General features: G+C 43.8%; 1 protein-coding gene across 6 annotated transcripts in view; it reads left to right on the top strand.

The window, feature by feature from the left end:
• The window catches only part of RERE (arginine-glutamic acid dipeptide repeats), a 290,268-nt gene that overhangs the window by 95,870 nt on the left and 168,445 nt on the right, over positions 1 to 25,953 (top strand). The window lies entirely within an intron of this gene.

The raw sequence follows: 25,953 nt of genomic DNA, 5'->3' as shown, positions 1-25,953 counted from the left end.
GCTTTGCTTTCCATGGTGTCTGACTGAGGCTTTGAGTCTTTAATCCACGTGACTACCTGCAGTAAACATGCACACAGGGCAGACCTATTTATATATAATATATTTTATATATAAATAAAATGTGTGTGTAATATTTGGGTTGCAGCCAGAAACATTTTTGTTGGCCAGTGCATCTGCCAGCCCTTGTGAAAAGAGGTTTGGACTTGGGACTAGCTGTGTGTGCCTCCCATGTCCTCTCTTACCCTCTTCTAATGGCTGGAGCCTTGAAGTGCACCTTGGAATGCTATTCATATTTAATTGGAGCAGTATTGGTGTTAGTGTGTGATGTTGACTCAGGCCATGTTCTCGGCTGCAGTGACAGACTCCCCTGACCACTTTCTATTTGTTGAGAAAACCAACTACACTTTTTTTTTTTTTTTTCTTAGCTAGGAGATTTTTGGCCTCTGGAACACATGTGTCTTCACTCATTCACAGCACACTGTAATGTCTGCTTGGCTTTTCAACCTCGTGTGTTTTTCTGGGTTGGGGGGCGTATTTGAAATCCAGAGAGTAACCTGGAAACCGGTTGCCTGTCCATTTCTATCACATCCTTCCTAACTGGGTTAAAAAAAAACGTCCAGAGTTGATGGCAGTTGACATAAATTGTTTAAGCTTCTTGGATTGTCTCATAAAGCTCTTAGCTGTGTGCATAATTTTTTTCTTTCCCTTTGGTAACTTAACCGTTAACGGGATTTAAGGCCATAAAGACTGTAACACTATCCTTCTCCCAAGCCTACTGATGTATGTACGTAGAGTGTTTCCAGATTTCTCACTTGCTTTGCTATCCTATTTATTTTAATAATATTTAGACTAACTATATAAGAAGTCGGTGTGTCCAAATTCCTAAGTATTCTGTTCTCTGTGATCACTTGGCCTGTTCTAGAACACTTAAGTGAATACAGTGTTTTTTTTTTTGTTCTGTGCCTGATAAATATTTTGTTGCATGTCCAATAAAAATCCTCGACTTGCCAATCTGTATGCTCAGTCATGCGCGATGCCAAAAGTACAACTTTTTTATTACAAAGTTTGTATCGTGCCTCCGTGTTTGCAGCGCTTCACAGAATATTGACACATTTTGCACCGCGGCTTTGGAGTTTCCAGTCTAATTTGCGTGCACAACATTAGGGTCAGTCTGTTAAGGTGTGAAAGTGAACCGGGCATCAACACATACAGATGATACAATTACCTGCTAGCGGTGCTTAATGGTAAGTCTTTCTAGCTCAGTGGTTCCCAACATCAGGTATACCCCAACGCTTCACGTTTTCCAGGTCTCCACACAGAATTGCAAGTGATATAATTAGCTCCATTTGTGGATCGTTTATAATGGGTCAGTGAATAATGAATACACATGTGCCTCTGCCGGGTGACCTGGAAACCGTGAACTATTGGGTGTACTTAAGGACTGCGGTTGGGAATCACTGTTCTAGCGGATTTATGTTTTAGACTGTTGAGCGGAATCAGACTACAGTTATTGCACTGTAAAGCCTAATACACACTTCCTGATATTGGTGGTGGCGGGGACCTGGCAGGGCGGCAGCAATGGTCAAGTGCATAAACACTTGCCGATGACAGTGGGGAAGCGACCGGGGGAGCAACGCGCTAACTGTGCACATTGTTATCGATATTGCGTGTGTACACTGGACAAGGGCCTTTCTGAGCAATATCTTTTGTAGGGGGCTTAACTGTATCTGCCAATTACACCCCTCACATTGTGTAGTTTGTATTTTCTCCATGTACCTGCATGTATTTTTTGGGTACTCGAGTCTACTCCCACAATCCCAAAAATATGCTAGTGGCTTAATTGGATACTGACAGAAACTAACCTGTGTGTATGGGCAGAATAGATGGGCCAAGTGGTTCTGGTTTGCCATCATATTCTGTGTTTCTATGTAATACCTGGGTTACAGATCCTAAAATAACAGGACACTGTTGACCTCCAAAACGTGAAGCACTCAGGGCCCTGAGTTATTCAGTTGCTCTGATGATGACCAGCAACTAGTGGATTTCTTCTTGCACCCTTGAGTTGCACCCTTACCGCAGTGTGCCCCGCACTTAACCATGCAATTTACTATAGCACCTAGATGCAATTGACTATGACCAAGCCCACATCATCGCCTCTCTCCCCACGCTGCAGCTCCAATCATGGCCCCCGGACATGCTGACCACCCCTCAGCTTCCCAGTAGATTGGGACTGAGCCACAAAACACGCCCAATAAGGAAAATGGCCTGTTTAGGCCTGCTGCTGCCCTGGAAGTAGCTGTGACGAAGGTGGCACTGCCGATGGCTGTCATATATGTTCCCCCTCCTCATATGTGTATGTATTTGTGTTTATATGCGTATCTGCACTGTCACGGTTTTACTTGTTACTTACCCGGCTGTGGCAATGATCATGTGGTGCCACTGATGGCTGCCTGTGTGCTGTGCTCAGCCCCCTATCCTTGTCCACCACTCTCACCAGGGTGCATCTAGTGTAGTGTATCTCTGTACGTGTTCTCTATATCTGTACTGTCACTGTTTTACTTGTTATCCACCTGGCTGTTGTACACAAATCCAAATCTAATTCGCAAGTATACCTGGCCAAAGCGGATTCTGTATTTGCAGTGGATGTGCATCTTCTGAGTAAAAGCAGATTTATTTAGTCAATTGAATAACACAGGTCCGTAAACAAGCTTCAATCTCATTATGCTAATACTGTATTATTGCTACCAGTATTCGTTTTGACCCACATTACCAATGCTTTGTTTTCAATGACTCCCTCATATTTTAGTGTTCATTCTAGCACCTGCTATCTTTGAAAACCCATGCAGTTCCTCTTCCCTGCCTGGGGTGTCGCTGTCTGCTGTAGTGCTTCTAGCACAGTGTGGTCTGTATATTAGCACTGATATGTAAACCAGACCTGTGCTAGAAACACCACAGCAGACAGACACACCCCAGGCAGGGAAGAGGAACTGCATGGGTTTTCAAAGATAGCGGGTGCTAGAATGAACACTATATTTATTAGAATATGGTCTTTAGATTTGTTTTTTTTTTCCAATGGGCTGGCTGTTGCTTTGGGGTGTAAAATGGTCATGTCTATAGGAAAGGTAGATGGGAAATGCTTTCATGGATCAGGCTCAATTAGCATTTTACAATAGTGCAGATACTCTGTACATGAACAGGACATGAGGACAGACCGAAGGAAAATGTTCCCTTCACACTGCAAGCTGTAAGATTCACCTTGTAAGAAAATGGCTGCATGCTGCAGATTGGCTAAAATCTTCTATTTATCAGTCTCCTTCATTTTAAAATGCTTTAAAACAAAATACCGTTGGAAGTTGCGTTGGAGCCTGGAACACACGAGTACTATTGTATTTGGGCCAACTGGGTGCTTGGCAGGCAGCACAAGAAGTGTTATTTGATCTTGCTGTACGATAAAACGGACTAGCATTACACCATTTTTTTTGTTCTTGCCTTCCTTGTGGCTGTTGAAAGTGATGCATCAGCTATAGCAGCTCAATAACATGTGTGACTATCGCTGAATACATCCATCTTAATCAGCTTTCCTGGCAAATGCATTTCTGTGTTATGCCTTGTGCACTATTGGCCAAAGGTATGAATAAACTGCATGTGTGTCTGTTGTAATGCAAAATGCTATAGACTGAACTTGCCCCACCTCCACCTCCTGCTGTGTCCTGGACTGGTTTTGCATTTCACTTCAGGGTTGGTCATTGATTTGATGTTAATAAATTGTTCCTTACCCCTTTCTCCATTCTTGAGGGCCCTGCTATCCATTGAGGAGAAATTGCCTCATAGCCGTAGGAAAGCTCCCCCTTTCCACCCAGCATTTTTCATTAAACAAAGCGTTTCTATAAAGGGAGTTTACTTATTGAACTTAGCCTGCAATATTCCTGTACAGCAAAGGATTTGTTTTTAAGTAGCTTTCGTTCTCTTGCTGTATTTTTCTGTAATGCCCGCTTTGTTTTAATGTATCAATAACTGTGCGTGTTCTGAAAACCTTAATTAGTACAGCCTCCCTATTCTGAATCGCAATGTACAGCTAATAATGCATTTCACTGCTTTACAGCGAAAATATGATTTATCCATTAAACACCCCAATAATACCCTTTTTACACCAGAGCCGCGACCCGCGTTATTGCTGCTCTAGTCCGGGCCGTGGCCAGCATGTCGGTCGGCGGGTTTCCCGGCGCATCTCCAAGCGCTGGCTCAGGGCCAGACTTCAACGGCGTCCCCCACCCGACATAATGCCAGTTTAAAGGGGAGCAACTGCCAGGTCAGTTTTGGTGTAAAAGAGGTATTGGTGCATGTTATTGAATTGGGAATAACAATATCTTTAAATGGCTTTATTCCCCCCCCCCCACCCCCGCCCCTCCGCCGACATTGCATGTGAAATCACATCATATACCTTGCATGTGAAAGGACCATCACATGCGATCCTGCTCCCAGGCGGCTTGCGAGGGATTGGCTGTCCGTACTCTGCTGCGATACATCGCAGTAGTGCATGGCCTCCTTAAGGCTGGGTACACGCCTAAAGATTTATTTGTCCAATCTGTCTGGTGCGAACAAAAATCTGGTAATGTTTAGAAGCATGTGAGAATCAACCATTTGCTCCCAAACGATGTCAAATGGATCATATCATGGTGGTTTGGACAAATTGGTTATTTCCTTTTGACTTGATCAATGATAACGTTTTCGTTGTGCTTTTTTAGCATTTGTCAGCGAATGGTTGATTATCATTTCCTCCATTACATACCAGATTGTTGTTCCCACCAGATATATTGGACAGATAAATCTGTGGATGTGTACCCCGCTTCACACTTTTGTGGGCTTTCACGCTTTCCCATGTATTTTTAAACACTAATACATTTTAATAGTAAATTATAATTTAGAGGGAAAATAAATCCAGGGAATTCTTCGGTAGTTTTTTGGGCTGCCTTCTAAGCTATTCATTGGCTATGCAGGTCAGGTGGTTGCCCCTTTATTTTCCTGCTGGTCAGGAAGTGGCCAGCAACATTTTTTTTTATTTTGGGCACCCAAACTGCTGTTTCTTTGGGGTCAGATCTATTTAGCACGATGTGAATGCTGTTTGTGCTGTGTTAGGGCACAAAACAGCATCAGGAGGGATGAGCAGAAATCCACTGGTCGGTGTCAGGAGCAGTCGGCTGAAGCTAGTCACATTGTTCAGAATCAATTAAAACCCTCGGTATATTTATAAGCTATTTCAGTGTTTAGCGAATGCTTGTCCCATCAAGTGTCCTGTGAAAACAAGGGGTGTCCTATCAATCCACCTATGGCAGCTAACATTCAGTCTCTTCACAGCATTATGTCCCCCCTGTGGTTGTTACATTGCTGTGTCTGCACTTAGTACAATATTCGAGGATACATAACTCTCACCTTTGACATGTTCCAAAGGCCTGAACAGCTTGTAATAGATTACTTAGTAGAACTTGTATTATTATTTTGTGGCTTAAAAACACCCTTCCACAAGAAAATAGTTGTGTAGTCTCCTTTTTACACACACTCTTTGCATAACTTAGTAGGATTGCTGGGAATGGGTTTGTAACTAAGTCATACACTATTGGATCACAAGAGGGTAATACAATGGCTTTTGGCAAAGTGCCTTTCTCAGAAGAGATAATAAGCTTGACTGGACTGCAGGTATGTGGGACAGAGGCTGTACCTGGCAGCGGTGTGTGTGGTGTGTGTGGTGTGTGTGTGTGTGTGCGCGCGTGCGCTAGTATTACAGCATGTATTAGTCTGTGTTGCTGGGTGTCTGTTTGGGTAGGCGCCACTGTACAGATCTGACCGTTACCGCTTGTTGGCACACAACCACAAGCTAATGCAAGCCGTTGACTCTTGATCTACAAGATCGTTGTGTAAATATTATTTTATTTTTTTAATCAAACTGCTCCAAATTCTCATTCTTAAAATGAATCCTGCCATGATCTCTAACCAATGGGAATATACCTTTTTTTTTCCCTCCACCTATGTAACTTTTATAACTATGAAATAATGAATCCAGTGAGCCTTATTCAGTTGTTAAATTGCACCGACAGCAGGCAGCAGCTACACCCAACACAAACTAATGGATGCAACGCAAAACGTATGTGTGTGTGTGTGTGTGTGTGTGTGTGTGTGTATGTATGTGTGTGTGTATATTTTTTTTTTTTTTTGTGTGTATAATTTTTTTTTTTAAGCGCATTTGTTTGCCACCCCTGGGGTAAGAGAGCTGAAATATTAGCGCAGTTGCCAGCAGAAACCTTTACCCGCCGGTGGGCGCTCAGAGGAGCGGGGATGGGCAGCAACAGTTGAATACAGCTCTATAAGCGCAGGATACTCTAAATAAGAATGTTATTTTTTGCCCATTTACATATAAAAGGATGTGTGCAATATAACATTGAGTTCACCTGTGTTCATTGTATATGTATACTTTATGAAATCGTATTATTGGCTGAATCAAGTCTGTCTTCGCTGGTTGTTCAATTATGAAGAGTATTGTGTTAGACTGACACCTTCTATTCAAGAGGGATCAGACACATGTACAGCGTAAGATGCGGTAACAATGCCGCCTGTTAGCACGGTGACTCTTGTATCTGAGTGGGAAGGCTGACATTAGTACACTTGCAATTTCTCTAAAGCATCAATAATGCCGCTTTCCTTTCGCTCGGAGGATGAGTGTGTATTTGAAGTCTCTGCAGATTGTAATAGCGTTTCTTTGAAATAAGCCACCTTGTGCCTACGAATCCTCCATGGTCCATAATGCTTCTGTATTTAAGTTTTTTCCACACAACGCGTGTGCGCGTGTGCAATGCCGACGTGTTCCTAAATCCTTCCTTTCTGTCATGCTGTAAGAATTTCTAATGACTTGGCTGTCCAGCATGTGCAGAGCATGCTGGGAGTTGTACTGTATCGCGTTTGCTTGTGTAACTCATTGGCACATCGTCTCTTCACTATCTGCAACATCAAAATGTTCTCTGCTTTACAATTCGCCAAAGATCTGGTTTTAGGCCGTAGGATGCCTACTTTACCTTCTAGCTGTCAATTGCTTGAAATCTTATAGGCAACTAATAATACCCCTTTCACACTAGCAAAAATATCCCGGGTTTTTGCACATGAACGCGCATCAACCCGGGATTTAGCTCGGTGTGAAAGGGTCTTGAAAGAACATCCCAGGATTTCTACCCAGGTCCTGACCTGGGTAGATTCCGGAACTGACCCGGGATGCGGTCAGTGCGAATGGTCCCGTACCCGGGACTTAAAAAAAAAAAAAAAAAGCTGCTGATTGGAACTTTCTTGGGCTCACAAATGCTGATGTCATCTTTCATAGCCCTGGAGTCCATTTCTAATGACATGCATATGTATTTACAGGGATTTCCCGGGATCAGTGTGAATAGGACTGTCCCGGGTCGATCCCAGGTCTGAGTGCAGTGTAAAAGGGTACATTCCCAGGTAGAGTCCCGTGAAGCATCCGGGTACACATTCCCGGGTATGACCCGGCTCTGAGTGTGAAAGGGGTATAAAAGGAAAGCTGATAAAATTGTGACCTATATGTAATAATTTCTAAATCAAACTGGTAATGAAACAGAATAAACTAGCCAGTAATGAAAGGATACAGTTATTAACCCCTAGAATACCTCTTGAAAAAAGGAAGTTCTTCGAACACATTCACAGTACTTCCCTGAAGAATACATTATTGAATATGAAACGTAAAACCTGAGTCAGTTAAGTAACTGCAATACGACCTCAATATGACCTTTCACTAGTGTAACACATCAGTATTTCAGTAGTAGCGTATCTGTATAGCGCCAAAAGTTGAAATTGTGTGTTTGAAGCTCTAATTTGTTGTGTACGTTAGAAACAAAATGTGATAAATGGGTTTCTGCTGAGAGTGTTATTATGAACAAGCATGGCTGATAGTTATGGCTTTCTCATCTACATCCAGCCCATCCTAAAAAGGCATGGAAACTTCCCCGCGTTGTTCTGACATTGTAGTAATTACATAAACAAGGGATATTCTGATTACACCTTTTAATCCTGTCCATTTTGTAAATGAAGTTTATAACTGTGGCTTTGGATGCATTAATTACTGGTCTCCTGTACAGAGATCGTGTCTCAAAACAAGTTATCCAGCCCAACGTATTAAAAAAATGAACCCAGACGACACAGAATATAGCCGGGTACCTGCTGAAGTTTACCCTCCGTTTTTGTGTTTATGGAACCTACACGGGGTGATTTCAAGGCATTTTTTAAAGTGATCTCCGCTTAAAAAATGCCCCTACATCGCTCTTTGTCTAAGTGCTGTATCGATGTGTGGCCCCGCGCCTCGCTGTCACCCGGCGATTAAGGTCAGACATGCTGAATAAATCAAGTTAATGGTCGGTCATGACCGGTGTTCTCTTCGGAGACCATTGGCCCTGACGGATCGCTCAGCACACAGCGCTGTGTGCTGAACGATCCTGACTGAGCTACATTGCTCAGCAACATCTCCACGTGTGAAGGCCCCTTTAGTTTGTAGGGATGCTGTATTCTGCAAGCAGGATGTCTGGAAAGTTGCAACCTTATTGATGGGGTGATTCAAGTTAATTCGCAAAGAACATTTGGTTTGCTAATGGACAAAACCATGTGCATTGCTGGTGGGGCTGATGTAACATGTGCAGAGAGAGTGAAGGCCTCAATTTGGGTCGATTTTCACCCGTTCCAGAGGGAACGAGCCGAGAAATTGGCCCAAATCGGGTGTGTGCGATGTCCCCTCAGGTACGATGCGCGTCGGACCGGAGACGGAGGTCGGATCGACTGTAGACCTCAGACCCCCCCCCCCTTTCCCCCCGCAGTGCACATAGTTTTGTCATTTAGCAAATAAAATGTGCTTTTCGAGCCAACCTGAATCACCTCATGAATGTGGCTTAAATAGTCAAGATGTGGACTGAGAAAATGCAAATAACGGATGCATGCTGAGTTTTAACAAAAGCTTTTCTTTTTGGGTGGACGATTTGAACCAGTATTCATGAAACTGATCTGAGTGTTCAACCATTCTCTGGAAACCTCTGCATAATATGTTTGTTATATAAATAAGTAGCAGCGGTCCATATGGCTTCAGTGACATCACCAGGGCATAGCGAATAAGTGCGAGTGTAGGGGGAGGGATGCACTTTGCAGCGTACAGGAAATGGCCACGTATTTACTTTCAGCCGAGCTTACCGCATTGAATTTAAATTTATGATCCTAGATTGTGCACACTATTCAACTTCTTCCCTCATTCATTATTTATGGTGATAATTTGCAGTGCAGGGATGGTTGAATTGCTGAGGATGTCTCTGGCACTCATAAAACGTCAGTCAATGTTTCTGTGGGAATTCAAGTTGAACCAGTCATCCTGGGCTGAGGTGCGTTTTAAAAAAAATATTTGCATAAATATTTTCTGTTTGGCTTTGTCATTAAAAATGTAACAACTATACGTTTTGACTGCCTTTTTTTGAGCTTGGCTTATCGTGATCATACAAAGCTGTATATAATCCGGGCAAAAGTAGTTTTATAGTCATAGGGGGGTATGCAATGCACCACCGCTATTCCCGACCGGGGAAATAGTGGCGGGTCCCTATTCAATGCTGTCTTTAACGACCGCATTGAAGAGGGATCACGGCAGAATGAGCCCAACTTTAGAAGTTGGGCCCGTTCTGGTGATAAGGGCGGTGGATTGTCACGATCCCGGCCGCAGATCGTCAATCCACGGCCGTTTACACGGACACGCCCACTTTTCACTGTCGGCCAAACCGTAAATGGGCTCTGATAACGGCTGTCGGGAGGGATAGACAGCCGTGATCCGGGATTGCATACCCCCCATAGAGTGGTGTACATATAAAAAAGTTGTCTTTAGGGGGATATTTATTGATCTTTTATACCCCTTTCACATTGCACCTAATTACAGGGTTCATGCGGGTTTCCTGCCGGTTTGAACCAGTAATTGGTACGATGTGAAAGGGGTTACTGGGTCCTGCAAACCGACAGCAACGCGGCAATATGAACCGGTAAAAATGAAGGGTGCTTACTGTTCGTTGCGGTGTTAATGGGTTAATCAGGTCCGTTTACAGTTCACACTAATAGCATAGGCAGTGCGTGCAGCATCCTCCCCGCATGATGCTCCACCGCTCAGCCCCCCCCCCCCCCACATGACTTCAGCGGACCGGCAATATAGTCTGTTCTCCGAGGCAGTATTAGTGAAATAGAATGTAGGACAAGATCCCAGACACTTCAGCCATACGAGTAAAGGTGGTACCAGCATAAGATGAACGAAGAGGCTGTTATGTTTGACTGATAGGAGTATATCTGATGTCAGTTGATATGCCTATACAGAGTGTCCTGAGAATTGGCACTATTTATCTTTCTTTTTTTAATTGTTACTTTTCTCATTTATTTTTTAGTTCAGTTGGTGGTGATGAATTGTGGCAATGTTACAAAGCATGTTAGTCGTTTGTTTGTTTTTTAAACCGGTCTGCTAGTCCGTTGTAACAACTAACAATTTTGTGATTATCGTTTGGATAAAAACCACTTTGAGGAAAGTGGTTATGTGACGACTTTCATATGTCAAAACAGTCTCACGCTGAAATGTGCATCCTGTCCGCTGAGTAACAACAGCCTCACAGTGCTGTTAGATCTTGCGGTTCCCTGCTTATGAAATTATACTACCCTTTTTATTGTAGTTTCAATTTTTTTATCTTGCTTTTATACCTTACTATGAAAACCAGAAAATACAATTTTTGGAGGGTCTGGAAGGTAAAAAACAATGTCTGGCATTTACTTACTTTACTGGCCTTCACTAAAATAATTAGAATGTTCCCTTTTATTAAAAGTGCTTTGTGTCTACTTTTAAGTTCATTTAACGGAACATGCCTTCTACTTAAAATGTAAATGATCAAGATACCCAGGTTTTTTCATGAGTGATCTGTGAATACTGCCTGGTCGTTACAAGGGTTGGACCCTGGAATGACCTGGGTAAGGGTGCAGTGAAAATGGACATTTCTTTGGGTTTCTGATCTGGGCAGTGCTGCGGGGCACTGATTTGAGCTTCTGGTGCACTTGTGTGACCTAATCTTTGGGCCTGGAAAAGTAATTTTTTTATGAAATCCATATGAGATTGCAGGGAATAACCAGATTCATGGAATCGGCGTCTGTTGGACCAGTGTTTTAAAATCCCAGGTCGGACACAGGTTTATGTAGAAAAGGGGTATAGTGATTAGTGACAACATTGATGTTTGAGGTATTTATTGCTTTATGCTTCTGTGGTTACAGTCAGGTTCCCAACATTGGTCCACAAGGCACATTAAAGGCCCCACACACTAGGCAATTTTACCTGCAGTTGGGGCTCTTCCTGTGATTGCAGCAATCAATCACCGAAAAAGTCAGAATTGCAGGAGAATAAGAACCCTAATACCGTTCACGTTTTCCAGGTCACCTGACAGGTCCACTCATTACTGTTGACACATTTCAAAAGATCCACAGGTGGAGCTAATTATTTCATTTCTGTGAGGAGATCTGCAAAACATGCACTGTGTGGGGTCCTGAGGACCGACTTTGAGAACCTCTGCTTTCAGACAATGGTTGAGAAACACTGGTCTACTCTCTATAGGCTGATTGACGCAGTGTGCAAAATGTAGATATTCATATACCAACGTTCCTTTTCTTAAGCTGTGTTTTTTGTAATAAGCTTTATGTGCATCTTTGCATGTTGCTGTTGGACCTGAGGCAAAAATGCTCCTAAATGTGTTTTTTACCCTTCTAGTCGTTTGCAGGCATCACATTATCTGTACACCTGTAAAACAAAATATTTGTCACAGCACTGGGTACCACCCAGGCTGCACCATGGCTGGCTAACAATCGTATGTTTTATTAATTGGTTTCTTTCAGCAACGCCATAGTAGTTGAGCTTGAGAATCTTCTTTTATTTTCCTTTTCTTTTTTGAATCCTTGTCTGGCTGGGTAGTAGAGCAGGCAGGAGTAGATTGTTTGTACACAGCTGTGGAGCCTGAGTGCCACTATACAATACCTCGAACATCAGCCTTTGCTGCTCATTAAACATAATCATTATTTACCAGGTTACAGAAACACAAAGGCCTGGAAAAACTTAGCTGTTTGGTGACTGGTGCTTCAGCAGCTTGGTGCCTGAAGGCATTTGCATGTAATCTGCAGATAGCAGCAAGAGAAAAGACTCTTTAAATGCATTACTTTTTCAGTGTGTGTAGAACAAGGTATTGTGGGCCTGTCTGGAGGGCAGGGTTATGTTGAAACGGCTTCAGGAGCTTTAGAACGCTTTTGTTCTGCAGTCCTATGGACAGGGGTGACATTAGATTTAACCAGCAGGTTTAAAGTTACTATGGAGTAATACAACATAACCCTTTTGTAAAAACAATGGAATGCCCCCATGCTGTAGATAAAGCAGTACTGGGGGAAGAGGGGTGGGTAGGTGACACAAACACTAATCTTGTATATAATACGTCTTTAACACCAAAATCCTGAATCCGACCGGTATTTGGAAAAGGGTTCCGGGATTTTCTACGTCTACACTGTAGTGTAAACGGGTGTGGTGCTTCGAGATTACATCATCTCCAAGCATTGGGACCTCTGCGTTGGGGACAAGCCCAGTGTAAAGGTAAGTTGCTTAGCTGCCCCCAGCCTCCGTGCAACCCACCAGCCCCGCCCAGTCCCCTTATGCGAGGTGAATTGATGAGGCGCACATGCATCCATTGACTGCCTCCACTGCGCAGTAAGCAGTCAGCAGAGGAGACTGTGTGCCCCCCCTCCAACCTCCATACTGACCGCAGGACGCTGCTGTCCGGAGGTTGGGCTTCCTCATTGTCGTAAACAGGAGCCTGGTCGGATGACCCAGCATACCCTTTTACACATCCCCCACCTTTTTTATCCCCCAGCTAGCCCTTTTACACCAATGCTGACCCGGGTCCGCCCCAGGTTTTTGCCTCTGTGTGAATGGGGTATAATTCTACCATGGCACTGTCAGGAGGACCCTAGACCCTGTGTCACTACTTCATCTATTCCTAACATTTCCTGTTTTTCCAACAATGTGCAGGGCGGCTGGGATGTTTTTTTTTAGGGTTTTTTATTTATTAGGGAAGACAAAACTGGGAGTTTAGGAATCCTGGGATTAAAAAAAAATGTCTCGGGATTGGCATTTCTAGTTGGCGTAGGCGTTCCCAAGAGACTGTCCACTGCTGCATGGGTCAAAACTGCACATAGGATTCATTGCAACCTGCAGCATTTGAGTGTTGCCATCAAAGCTGACCAGCGTGTTGTGGAACCAAACATCTGCACCTTCTGCTCTCACGTTAGTAGACTGGGCACCCAGCGCAGAAATCTTGCCGGGCCTAGCTTTGTTGTGGAGTATCAAGTGAATGGATCTCTATGAGATACCCATCTCCTTCTCTAGCTGGGCCATAGTCACCCTTTTGTCCACCTCAAATATGGCCCACTTGACGGCAACATTCTTGATGATAGCGAACAAAGGCCAGATGCAGCACTTCTAGTCTTCCAGGGACTGTTTCCTACTCCAGAATTCTGTCTCAGACCACTCTTTGGATAGTTAGAATCTTCTAAACTCCTTAATAAGTTTGTGAAGAGATTGAACAGGCTAACTACTTCAGTGCTACTTACGGTCCTGTGCCTTGACATTTTACAATGAGTCTGAGATAACTGCCCATAATCACGCAGATAAATTGTGTTTACTCTTCCTATACACATCTGTGGTTCCTTTTTACTCTTCCTATACACATCTGGAAACCTACTGCACACCCCTTGTGCAACCAGTAGTCTGCTGCCAACACTAAAGCTGGCCACATACATCAGGACGATTAGCATCAGATACGAGTTGTCTAACGATTTCCCCGGCCGCTCCCCACATGATAGAACTTATGTGTAATTTCACATAAGATCTGCAACTTCCAGCATACTGGTCATTAGGTGCTGTACGTAAGACCTGAAGATGCTGCTAAGATCTGAGGATCCACCTCATGACCCACGGGACTGCGCAACACCTCACATTTTGCATCCAAAGCGGGCACAATGCATTGCACGACCCGTCGAAATCTTGCATTTGGTCCTGAAATCGTTTCGATGTGTGGCCAGCTTAAGGGTTAATTAATTGCCCTATTACATGACATGGCTAATTAAGTATTATGCTATTCAGAGGAGACTGGTTTAAACATGCTTGCATTATTATACTTCGGAACGTGTAGATTCCAAATAATGTGTTTTATACACATTAATAAGGCAAACAAGGTGACAGAACTGCTGCGGAATTATAAAACCAGTAATTAAAGAGACCAGTGATAACAGTATACTTCCAGTAACCCATACTTAAAAATACAACAAAGTATGTTTTGGAAATCGAATCTACAACGCCTTTCTTAAAGGCCTAGGGCCTGATTAAAGATGTAAGAAGGTGTTGGCTTCATTATCGGGCAATGATTGTACTGGGAAATGGTGAAGTGCTCACTCTGGATGTATTGTATGTATATTCTATTAGATGTAAAATACAGTACTTGTGTTTTCTCAGTGAACACCAGCACCTTGTCATTTTCTTTGCATCTAAGGTAATAACTTATTTTACAACTGATAGTGTACATGTAATGATCTGCTACATTCCCCATTCTGCCTCCATTTTCTAGTCTCTCTGGAGATAGCCGTTTATTCCGGTAAGATTGCGGATTGCTATTTCTGGGGTCATCATGAGTGTAACGGTTTGAATGGTGGCTTTGTGACTCCTCCTGAGTCCCTGTGGTCCTAGTATGATCACACACTGACGTTTGTTGTGCAACTGCTTAAGGGAGTGCAGGGCACAAATGACACAGCAAGAGGTTGTACACAAAGACTTGATAGTCATGTGCTCACCATACCATGTAAAAGTGAATTGTCTTTCATAAGTTCTCTAGTAAAATGGAAGCCATTGGTGTCTGTGTCTAGGGAACAGCCATCTTTGATAGGTATGCTGTCCCAAGCAGCGTTTGCCTGCTAGAGCTACAGGAATTGACGGATTACTAAACCGCTGTATCCGTTTACACTTTTGAGTGGCGTTTTTAATATTACATCAAAGCACAAAGCTTGTAGTTCAGTCCGAGAGCCAAGTTCAAAGGGTCATTCTTTTCATAGGGCTGGGACTCTCAGCTGCCAAGTAATTCCGGTGCCACACTATGGACACGGAGGGGTGTGCAGAGAAACGGGAACTGAAGAGAAATAAGCAGCAGTTGCTGGGTATTAGGGAGAATATGCCGTCCCAGTTTGCTTCATGTAGAGTGTAAGGGAAAGATCAAGCCTTTTCTTTCACACATGAATACGCGGAGTTAATCTCCTGATTACAGATTTGCTACTGTACATGGCGAGAGGAGATTTGGGACAGGGAGGGGCTGGAGACCTGTTGTTGCAGGGAAAGAAATCTGTCTGTGACTGACTCCATTAGAGATGGGTGACCAGCCTAAAACTGACGAAATGCAGTTCTTCTTTCATAGATCGTAATGACCGTTCTGAGTAGACTTCTGTTTCCATGGTGTGAATATGACCTCCGTAGATGTAGAAAGGTCTTGGTGCTCCCCTTTTCTCTGGTACTGTAGGTGGTCTGTGTTTGACTGTTCTATCTCTGTCACTGCTTCCTCTGGGCATTTAGCCCTTTAAAGGGTCAAAGGGGGGGGGGGGGTTGTGGTGGTGGTTTGATACAAGTGTTTATCTTGCTCATACTGTAGCTTCTGTCTGAAAACCTGGACAGCTATTCATTTGTATTTTTTAAGACCAGCCCTGGTGTTGTATCACAGATTGCTGCTTGTACCTTCTTGTGGTTTGAGCAGAACTCCAAATAAAGTAGGAATTTAGCACTCGACACAAGTGCCAGGCATGTATTAACTGTAGCGCACCCATCACGACCAGTTTAGCGCAGACAATTGAATCGCCACTCATCACTGTTAGATGAAACTACAGCCGCCATAAACAATTGTTGCTCCCAGGGTCTCGTGAAATTGAGGTCTGTATCTTGTATCACCGACCATGCACAAGTTATACGCATTGCAATCTAATCCACACTTACAAATGTAGAGGCATAAATGGGCTGTAACACAGGGCATTCTGTGGCATTCCTGGACGCAGGTGTCCTTTTCATGACTAGACTGCTGACGGTAGCTACTTTATAAGTAGTAGCAGAATAATGGGGCCTACGCACGTAGCGTTATGGAGGTATTTTCTGGGCGAGTTTAATTAATTTAACTACATCGCTCAGAAAATGCCCCTACATCGCTGTGTGTGTAGGGGCCATATCGATAGACGCGTGACCCCGTCTGTCGGTATCTTCCACTGATTAATAACCTGCACGCCGGTTTAGTGTCTGGGCCGGAGAACACTGCTCCTGACAGATCGCTCAGCACACATTGCTGTGCTGCGCGATCCAGCATCCCCCAAACGCTCATTGCACCATTTCAGTGGTCCCTGGTGTCTAGAATCAAGACTGTTCTGGAGCGGTTGGTATGGAAAAATGTGTGTATTTGCCCGATAATACTGCAGTATGCCGAGCATGTATTATCTTGCAGATTTATTTTTGTAGTCTTTTTCCACCCACCATCATCTGTTCCTTTTACAGTATTTCTCAAGGGGTTCTTGTTTTATTTGGTGATTTAGAGGCAGCCTGTGGGGATTTTCCAGTGAAAATATACAGCAGTGGTTAGATAAATGATCTAAATTCCTACTGAGAGTCCAAAGAATGAGTTCCTGAGAGTGGGACTTTTTTAATTCTTTTCTCCTCCCCCCACTCTCCCTCTAATTCCATTATTCTGTTGAATGTGAAACTTGATTGGCAGGGGATTATGATGTAGGTGTGTTCACAATTTGTTTGCGTAGTAACCGTACGTGATTGTGAAATGAAATATGTAAACGTTTTTCAGTGAATTCTAAATGGACATGCTGTAGAGCGTTTTGGGGTATCCTAACCGAGTGTAGTTTAAAGGTGATGGTATTGTAGGGAGTATTGTGAACCGCAAGGCGGCCACTGGTTAACCTTTTTATTCTGAAGTTTCTTTTGATTTATTTTAGTTTTAATAAAATCTATTACTGTAGATGTATGTATACTTCGCCACAATGCTAACCCCCCCCCCCCCCCCTTGATGGAATACATTTGAAATATTTATGATCAAAACCAGATGCCTAACTTGTGTTCTTGTGCCTGAACTTTTGACTTTCTTCACAGGAATATGAAGGGTGGGGTAGGATTCAGCGTGAAATGTCCCTGACCATTGTGTGTCTTGCACAAATATTATCATTTTTATTGTGTTATAAATAAAATATTTTGTAGCGGTGAACGTGGTTGGAGTCTGAATATAGCTGAAGACAAATTGGGAGTGAGCAAGACTATGTGGAAGCTGTTTTTTAATTCCATTTCGTCCTGTGGGTGGTTAGTGGTGGTGTTTGGTGGGGTATTCTCAAGGAAACATCTGTTGAGAGACGGAGAACAAAACGCTGTGAATTTCTTGTAAATAATTTAGTGCTGAAAACGTTGATCCGTGATGGCCTAATGACTCCGCTAGTAGCATGTGAAATGGGCTGGAGCTCTGGCAAGGTGCGCGGTGATGCATGAAAAACATCCTGCCGTGTAACAAGCAGACTGCAGGCTCTTTCCCCTGCCATCTCCCAGGTTTACATCCCAATGCTGCCAGCTTTGTAGTCATTCCTATTAAACGGTGTGTTTTGTTGTTCAGTCTGACGTTCCGATAAAATGTAACTCCTTGTGACAGACACCTGCTTCGCGTGCTAGAACCGCAGAGCTTTTTTTGCAGGAAAGCATGTGAATTTCCAAATAGTTGTAGCATTATGTAGTCACAGACCACACATGGCAGGAACCTTGTGAATCCCATCACATCTGTTAAAGATCCATTGTGGTCTCTGAAAAAGCATTGGTATGCTATGGTATTTTTTCCCTCTCCTTGCTGTGCTACCTAATTGAATAGTTGATAGGTGTTAATAAAGTAATGAATATCTATTTTTAGGAACTTTAGCATCTGATGTACATTATAATATTTGGTCAGATGTTAGAATAGGCAAATTTTTTTTTAATTTTTTTTGCTGATTTGCACAATTTATTTAAAGGAGTGAACATGACTTGTGTATTGTGGGACGATAGTTTTTATATACTCCTTTATACTACTCCCAGTATTTGCTTAATAGTGTGATGTAAAATGCACTGGGAATTAAAGGGCTGCCTAATACTCTAGGAATGCAAAGTGAAAAAGAAAATTGATTTATGAAGATTGTATACATTAATAAAGTCACTGGTGGTGAAATGTAATGCAGAATTCCATCACTATGTATTGAGCCCCCCCATACCCCTTTTACACCAGAGCCTCAACCCGGGTTATTGCCGATTCGGGCCGGGGCTTGGTGTTAATGGGGCGCATGCCGATTCTGCATGCGGGGGGAGAGCCATGACCGTTGTTAACAAGGTCTCCCATATTTGGACGAGGGAGCGGGTACCGCAAGTTGTTAATGATGTACAGCGTACACACTAGGTGATCTTGCTCAGTGAGCCCATTCTCAGCGATATTGTGACAAACAGCGTCCAGTGTGTATGGGCCTTTACTCTGGCACTCCAATACAGATCACACTGAACGATTTGTCTTCTCTAAACTGTTAAAACAAGAAAAATGAATCCCACTTCCACACACTGATGTCTATGTATATTTTATATCCTGACTTATTGGCTGTTGCAAGAGTGTAGTCTTTGTGCTTTTCATGTTATTCGGTTAAGTAAGCCAGTGCGAGCATATACATTTCTTGGCAAGATATTAATGCACACAGCAGATTGTCATTCCCTAATGATTTCCAGGTGCATAGATCAAGTGACATGGAGATGCAGGGAAACCGGGTGTTCCGTCTGCACTGTAACATCCCCCTGTCCTCTCCTTGGGCATGTTAAGTTGTGCTCCAGGGTACTTGCATACTTATTGCAAGTCAGTCTAGTTCAACAACAGCTTGTCTGGTTATGGGGAAAATCTATTCAGAACACTAGGGGGGGGGGGGGGGCCTTCTGTATCACGTACAGGTATGCACTAGATATGTCCTGATGAGGGTGATGATAACCATGGGGAAAGTATATTTGCTGAGCTGTACAGCACCCAGGCAGCCACTCAGCAGCGCCCCTTGGTCATTGCAACAGCCAGATAGGTAGACAAGAAAAAAACGTACAGATATGGAACACAACAGGGGAGACACAGGGTTCATATTTTGTCTGAGCGGCAAAGATCCTATGCAGCCATCGGTGGCTCCATCTTGACCAATACTCACAGGGCAGCAGTGGAAGGGCTCAACAAGTCATCTCCCCTTCAGCACACTACAACCATCGTGGATGGATCCAGGGGCTGTCCTGCTGCGGGGCTGGAGGGAGAGCTGAGGGGGGGGGAGGGGGGGGAGGGGGGGGGGTGTGAGACAGTGGGCCGGAGGTTGCCCCTCTGAGCTGAGGTCCACCGGTGCTGTTGTCGAACCCCCTCCCCCCCCCCATTTACTGATATGAGAACCCATGGGGTTAAGCCCTGTCACGGTATGTAGGGCCTCAGGGTGTTTATGTGATTATTATTTTTTTGTATAATAAATTTTGCAAAAATTTATTTTTTTGGCATTATGGGGGGTGTAGAATTTTGAGGGAAAAACCTGAATGCACTAGGAACACCAGAACAGAATGTAAAACACCAAGCAGGTAAGAGGAACTTAGTTGTGACAGGTGCAGAGGGTGCTAGAGCACTAATGATGTCTCCCCACAACCGGTCACGGTTCTATGATTTCTATCGGTGGAATAATTGCAATCCTAGTAAAATTGATGGCTAAGGATATCCAGAAAATCTGAGCTACTGGCGGTACACGAGGACTGGATTTGTAAACCACTGACTTGAAACATTACCATAAATTGTGCAGACTACAGCTGGCCCACGAGAGTAGAATAAAGCAGAAAATGCTACCTGTCAGTACAGATTCAATTTCCATTTCTTGTACATGTAATGTTGCAGGGATAAGTCTAGCTCAGACTACTCTTGTTACAATTTATATGGAAGCACCTTTAAATGCTGAGGTTTGGCATACTCCAACTGGTGTATTTGTGTACTGGAAATATTAAATGTCAATAATATACAATAATATTATTGTAACCAAATAACTAAATCATTATCTAGTTTCTCTGTTTTTTTGGAATCTTTGTGATCTACTCTGTTTGCCCCCCCCCCCCCCCCCCCCCCCCCCCCCGATAAATTTGACTAAATCGCTTGTATTTGACATCCCATTTGACCCTATGTGCGCTTCGGATCGAGTCAGGAGGTCAGATGGGCTGAACATTGGATTTGATCAATCTTATGTGCAGCCTGTGCCGGGGGATGCTGTGAGGGGACCGGGCAGGGGAAGCTGGGCAGCAGGCGCAAAACCAATACAAATGAATGGGAAGCCACTGATTGGCTGAGAGCTCTTTCAGCCAATTGCTGATTGGTGGATAGAGCTCTCAGCCAATGAGTGGCTTCCCATTCATTTGTATGTTTTTTTTATTTATTTTTTTAAATGCAGCGGTTCCTGGCTCCCCTGCCATCTCTCTTGCAGCCCGGCTCTCACTGAGTCGCCGCGCCACCCCCATTCCCTTGCTGCAGCTCCCCGGGAGTTTACATGTGATAAATTGCATACGATTTATCACATGTAAAAGTGCCTAATTGTGTCTGACTGCCGGCCTAATGTACATTTAATTGCCCTAGAGCAAGGATTCTTGACCCAAAAGCAAGGATCTGTTCTCAGAGGTGTCAGAGAACAGCTGTAGTGACCTCCAGAATACATAATGTAGCTATACATTTGGCTTGTCAGATGCTTGAGAGGTTTACCAGTCTCTGTAATAAAATGTGTTTAATCAACTTGTTAAGTTACTACCCATAGCTTCCCAGCAATAGCGAAGAACGCAAAGTTCCGAGAGCAGTACAATATATTATGGTTTCTTCTGAGACTTTGCTGAGCTTGGAGTTCCCACAATGTAAAAGGCAGCTGATGTGACAGATTTTCCATTCTCAGGATTGAGCTACTGTAGATAGCGGTTCTCCTCCAATGTTAGATTTAAGGAGGCCCTGTAAGATGTATCACTACAAGCATTACAGATGTACTGTAGCAGCGGTCCTTGTTGCTGCTATTCTTCCACGCGTGCTGGTTTGTCATGGTAAAAATCACACTCGAGGCACGGAAATTTTCAAGCTGCGACATAGCTTGGCGCAGCAATGATGAACCTGTATTGAAGGGATTTCCAACCACATTTCTAACGGCAAACTAACAGTCCAGGTTTAAGGATAGCCATATATTTTCGCAGCCATGGCTTTGTTAGGGCCTCTGTTTTTAGGACTGTTCTCTGTTAAGTGTAGATATCACTAAAACATGGACAGATATTATACCTTGAGGACCGATGACTCGCTGCTTTAAGATAATGTCATATTTAATGTGTATCGGCTACGCAGAGTGGAGGTAGCGGTACTTGTGTATTATCTGGGCACCCGATTTTATCATTGCATGCCACTACTTAAGGCATGCAATTTTTTTCATTGTGAAGACCAGATTTTTAATTGTATAGTCACCAATGGGTGATTTCATACCCCCACTATCCAACTACGCACGGAGTTGATTTTATATAGTGTAGTGAGCCACGAGCCCGAAGCGTGATTACTTTACATGTATTCTGCGTCCCCTCGCGGGGCACGCTGCGCTCGCCACGCTTTGGGCTCGGTAGCTCTCTGCGCTCGCCACACTATATAAAATCAACTCCATGCGTAGTTGGATAGTGGGGGTATGAAATCACCCATGGGTGACTATACAATTAAAATTTGGGTCTTTACAATGAAAAATCGCATTGCATGAATTGTATGCCACTATATTGCATGCGATTCAATGAAAAAAATCGGGCGCCCAGATATTACACAAGTACCGAGGTAGCCATAATGTGGACTTAAATCCGGACATACCTATTGAAGGGCACCTTTTAGTCCAGTTTTTCCACCAATGAAGGTTTGACCTTGTTAAAGTGTTAAATATGCTTTGGTGGAAACTAGTCCGCATTTATGACCGAAACCTTTGGATTGCTGAGTAATCCGGCGATCCCCATGCTTTCCGACCGTGCATATTTTTCCGACAGTCGAAACATCAGCACTTGATTGAACCTGTTCAATATCAGCATCAGCAGGGATTAAATATCCCCTTAAAATAGCTAATAACATTGTTGCCGGACGGCCTCCACACAGTCAGGATTCCGACTGCTATTACACGGACGTCGGAATGCTGACCGCCAGAGCCCGACAGTCGGAATCCTGACTTACACGGACTGTTCTCCCACGTGGGGGTCCGCAATCCCCATAGAGGGAGGATAGAATAGGTGGCGATCACCCCTCTGTCTGATTCCCTGCTGTCAGGATAATGAATGTCTGAATCCCGATGAGCGGGTCATCATACCACACCTGTTTGTAAGTAGCAAGCCATTATCCGTTCTTAAAGCTTTTGCCTAATTATTTGTAATGTATATTTTACCTAGCCTAGATTAGGGATTTTAGCATTTGAGAAACCCCCCCCCCCCCCCAACGGCACCATATGGGTGAGAGGGATAATATGCTTATTATTTTGGGTACTTGTTTCCTAGAACGGCCACAATCGTGAGTGATCGTGGCTCTTAATTAAGGGACACGATCCTTACGATGTGGCCGATTTTTTACACTTTTTTGACTTTGATTGACAGAAATCGGGTCAATCGGTCGGTCGCGACCAATTAAAATCGGCCGCGATGCGACCGACCGATTGACCCGATTTTTCCATAGACTTCAATGTTAAAAAATCTTTTAACATTGAAATCGGGAGGATCTTGTCGGTCTTGTGCCATTATAATGGCACAAGATGAGATGGACTTGATTAAGTCCATCTCACATAGGGAAAAATGTTAAAAAAGGTGAAATGGGCCAATATGACCCATTTCACATTTTTTATGTGCCCGCCATGACCCCACGATAGACGTCAACCCGAAGCGTGGCGAGCGCAGCGAGCCCGCGAGGGGCGGCGGTGCGCGTCCTCCGACCTTTTCATTCCCCTACTATCCACTAGGGCGTGGAGTGAGAATAGAATAGTGTGGCGAGCGCAGCGAGCCACCGAGCCCGAAGCGTGGCGAGCGCAGCGAGCCCCGCGAGGGGACGCGTATACCTGTGAAGTTAGACGCGTCCCCTCGCGGGGCTCGCTGCGCTCGCCACGCTTCGGGCTCGGTGGCTCGCTGCGCTCGCCACACTATTCTATTCTCACTCCACGCCCTAGTGGATAGTAGGGGAATGTAAAGGTCGGAGGACGCGCACCGCCGCCCCTCGCGGGCTCGCTGCGCTCGCCACGCTTCGGGTTGACGTCTATCGTGGGGTCTAGCCCACTTAGTAACATTTGTGGGGGCAATTGAAAATAATCAGGTGAAAAAAAAAAAAAAAAAATCGGGTGAAAAATCGGTCGATCGGATCGGTCGCATCGTATGCGACCAAATCGCATGCGATGCGATCGATCCGATTTTTTATCTTACGACCACAACGATCTAAATCGTTGTGGCCGTTCTAGGAAACAAGTACCTTATTTTGCATCACAGATGCTAAGTGAATTCAATGTTTCCTTCAGTCAGTTTAAGCTTGCAGCTTGCAGTACCGTCCGGCAGTTCCAATGACCCTGCTAGGCACATCCATTGGAAAGACCCCGGTGCACTGATGCAGCACCACATTAATCCCATTAGGTAAAAGGGCGGGATGGCAGGGACACAACACTGGTTTTAGCCAGGGACAGAATCCTGTTTGGTTGGCTTTATTTATGCTGAATATGTAGAGTACAATGATGGAGTCCGAAAGTGCCAGTTAGTAGGAACGCTCTCGACATGGTTTCTGTGAAACAAATCTCTTTACTCTGTTCTGTAACCTTAGATCTCCAGTGCTCGCTGCTCCTCGTTTACTGTGTTTTAGGAAGGAAGAATATTTAAATGCCCAATTCTCCTCTACTCAGTGCTGTGTGGGCTGCAAGTAATGGGAGTACTTGAACATTATCATTAGTCCTCACAGCATGGCTGATTTAGATGGAATATCTGTTGTATGTTTTATATTCTGACTTAGTTTCCCCCCTGCTCTCGCAGACAGCCTGATGTATTCTTTTGCAGAGCTGGTTTAGGTTTTTACATATGTGTTTCTCCCTGCGGTGTCTGGAGGTACAGAGGAAAGCTTAGCACTGTGTTTCGCCTGGAAAATATCGTCTAATACCTCTTGCGGCCATTGATTTTTAACCCACTGGACGTAGACGGCAATGCAATCCACAAACAAACACCCTCACTCTCCTTACATCCTTGTTCATCCTGCATGATAAAATGTTGTGGCTGCGGCGGGTGGGATAGTTCTTGATGTGCAGCCTGATCTGTATCTGGAACACTTTATACTGAGACATTGTACAGATGGAGAGCGAGCGATACTCAAATCCCAAAGCCAGGCGCTTTTTTGGATGGATGCCGGCCCAAAACAGCAGAGCGTAATACCCGACTCATTCAGGGAAGCCTAAATTGATTTACTTTTGTCGTGTCACAGTGGGTTCAGTGACCAAATCTGTCTCTTTAACACCGCCCTGAAGTCAGTACCCATCCCCCCCCCTGCCTTCCTCTGTTTCTAGAGCACTGGTGAATTGTGTATTGAATGATACGGTTATGTTTAGTGAACCTCATTTGTGTGATTCTAAAATGGATGCTATTGATTTAGATTTAAAATGAGACTGGCCACAGCCTGTCGTAATGAATGTATTGAGTATATATGTGTGTGTGTTTTTTTTTTTTTTTTTAAATGGCAATTCCACAGTTGTAACAAAAACAGGATCTCTAGACCCCCCCCTCCCCTCCTCCATTTCTAATTACTATGTAATCCCTGTGCTGACAACAGTGTTGTCATCTGGATGGTAGTTCTGGTAATGTACTAAAGAAACCAGCTCAAATGTGTGTACCTGCTACTAAATCAATCAGCACCAGGCAACCAGATTATTTGGTTCTGTTCTTTCATTCATTTATTTACAGTTTCTTAGAGAGTGCAGCATATTCCGTTGAGGTTAGTAACAAACCTTGTTCATTGTGATCATCCAGTGGACTAAATTGGACTAGTCGTCCATTCATTTCCTGGGCAGGGCTAATCGTCTAGTCGTCCATGATCTTTATACGGGTGTCCATATTTCTGTTTTTTGGGGGTTTTTTTTAACTCTTGCTTTAACTTGCATATAAGAAATGACATAATGTGCTGAATATCACTCCCTGCTTGTATGCATGTGACTTTGCATATAAATGATAGATTGGAATATGAAATGATCGCTTTAATAAAAAATAAAAAAAATACAAAAACCAACGTTGGTAGTATGTTGGCTCTGAAGATGGCCTCTGTATGCATGCTGTATGCAGAGAATGCTGGCGTACATTACTGGACATGCATCAACAAGAAATAAGGATTAAAAAGGGTTGAGTTTACCTGAAGGGTAAAAAAGGGGCAGACTAGATGGGCCAAATGGTTCTTATCTGCCATCAAATTCTATGTTTCTATGTTTCTATGTTTCTATGTAACAATAGTGTCTGGACTTTGTATTTTGTAGTGTGACGTTACTGCTTGTTATGTTTCACACAGTTCAGTTTGGTCAATTATGTAAGTAATTTGTTTTTGTACCAAATGCCTTTTATATCAATCTTGAGTGATCTGTGTAACAGGATGCTGGGATTTATAGTTCCATACCAGCTACACCAAGCTCTGCTATCCTCGCATTGTTTATTTTTGCCACACCATTCCCACGCCCAGTCTTACAGTTACTGTGTAGATGGGAATGAAGTGTTAGTGTTATGCAAATGTGGCTGAGTGGATA

The sequence above is a fragment of the Crinia signifera genome, chromosome 19 (genome assembly GCF_055691185.1).
Source record: "Crinia signifera chromosome 19, ASM5569118v1, whole genome shotgun sequence".
Taxonomy (NCBI): domain Eukaryota; kingdom Metazoa; phylum Chordata; class Amphibia; order Anura; family Myobatrachidae; genus Crinia; species Crinia signifera.
This window is presented reverse-complemented; position numbering and strand designations above follow the sequence as displayed.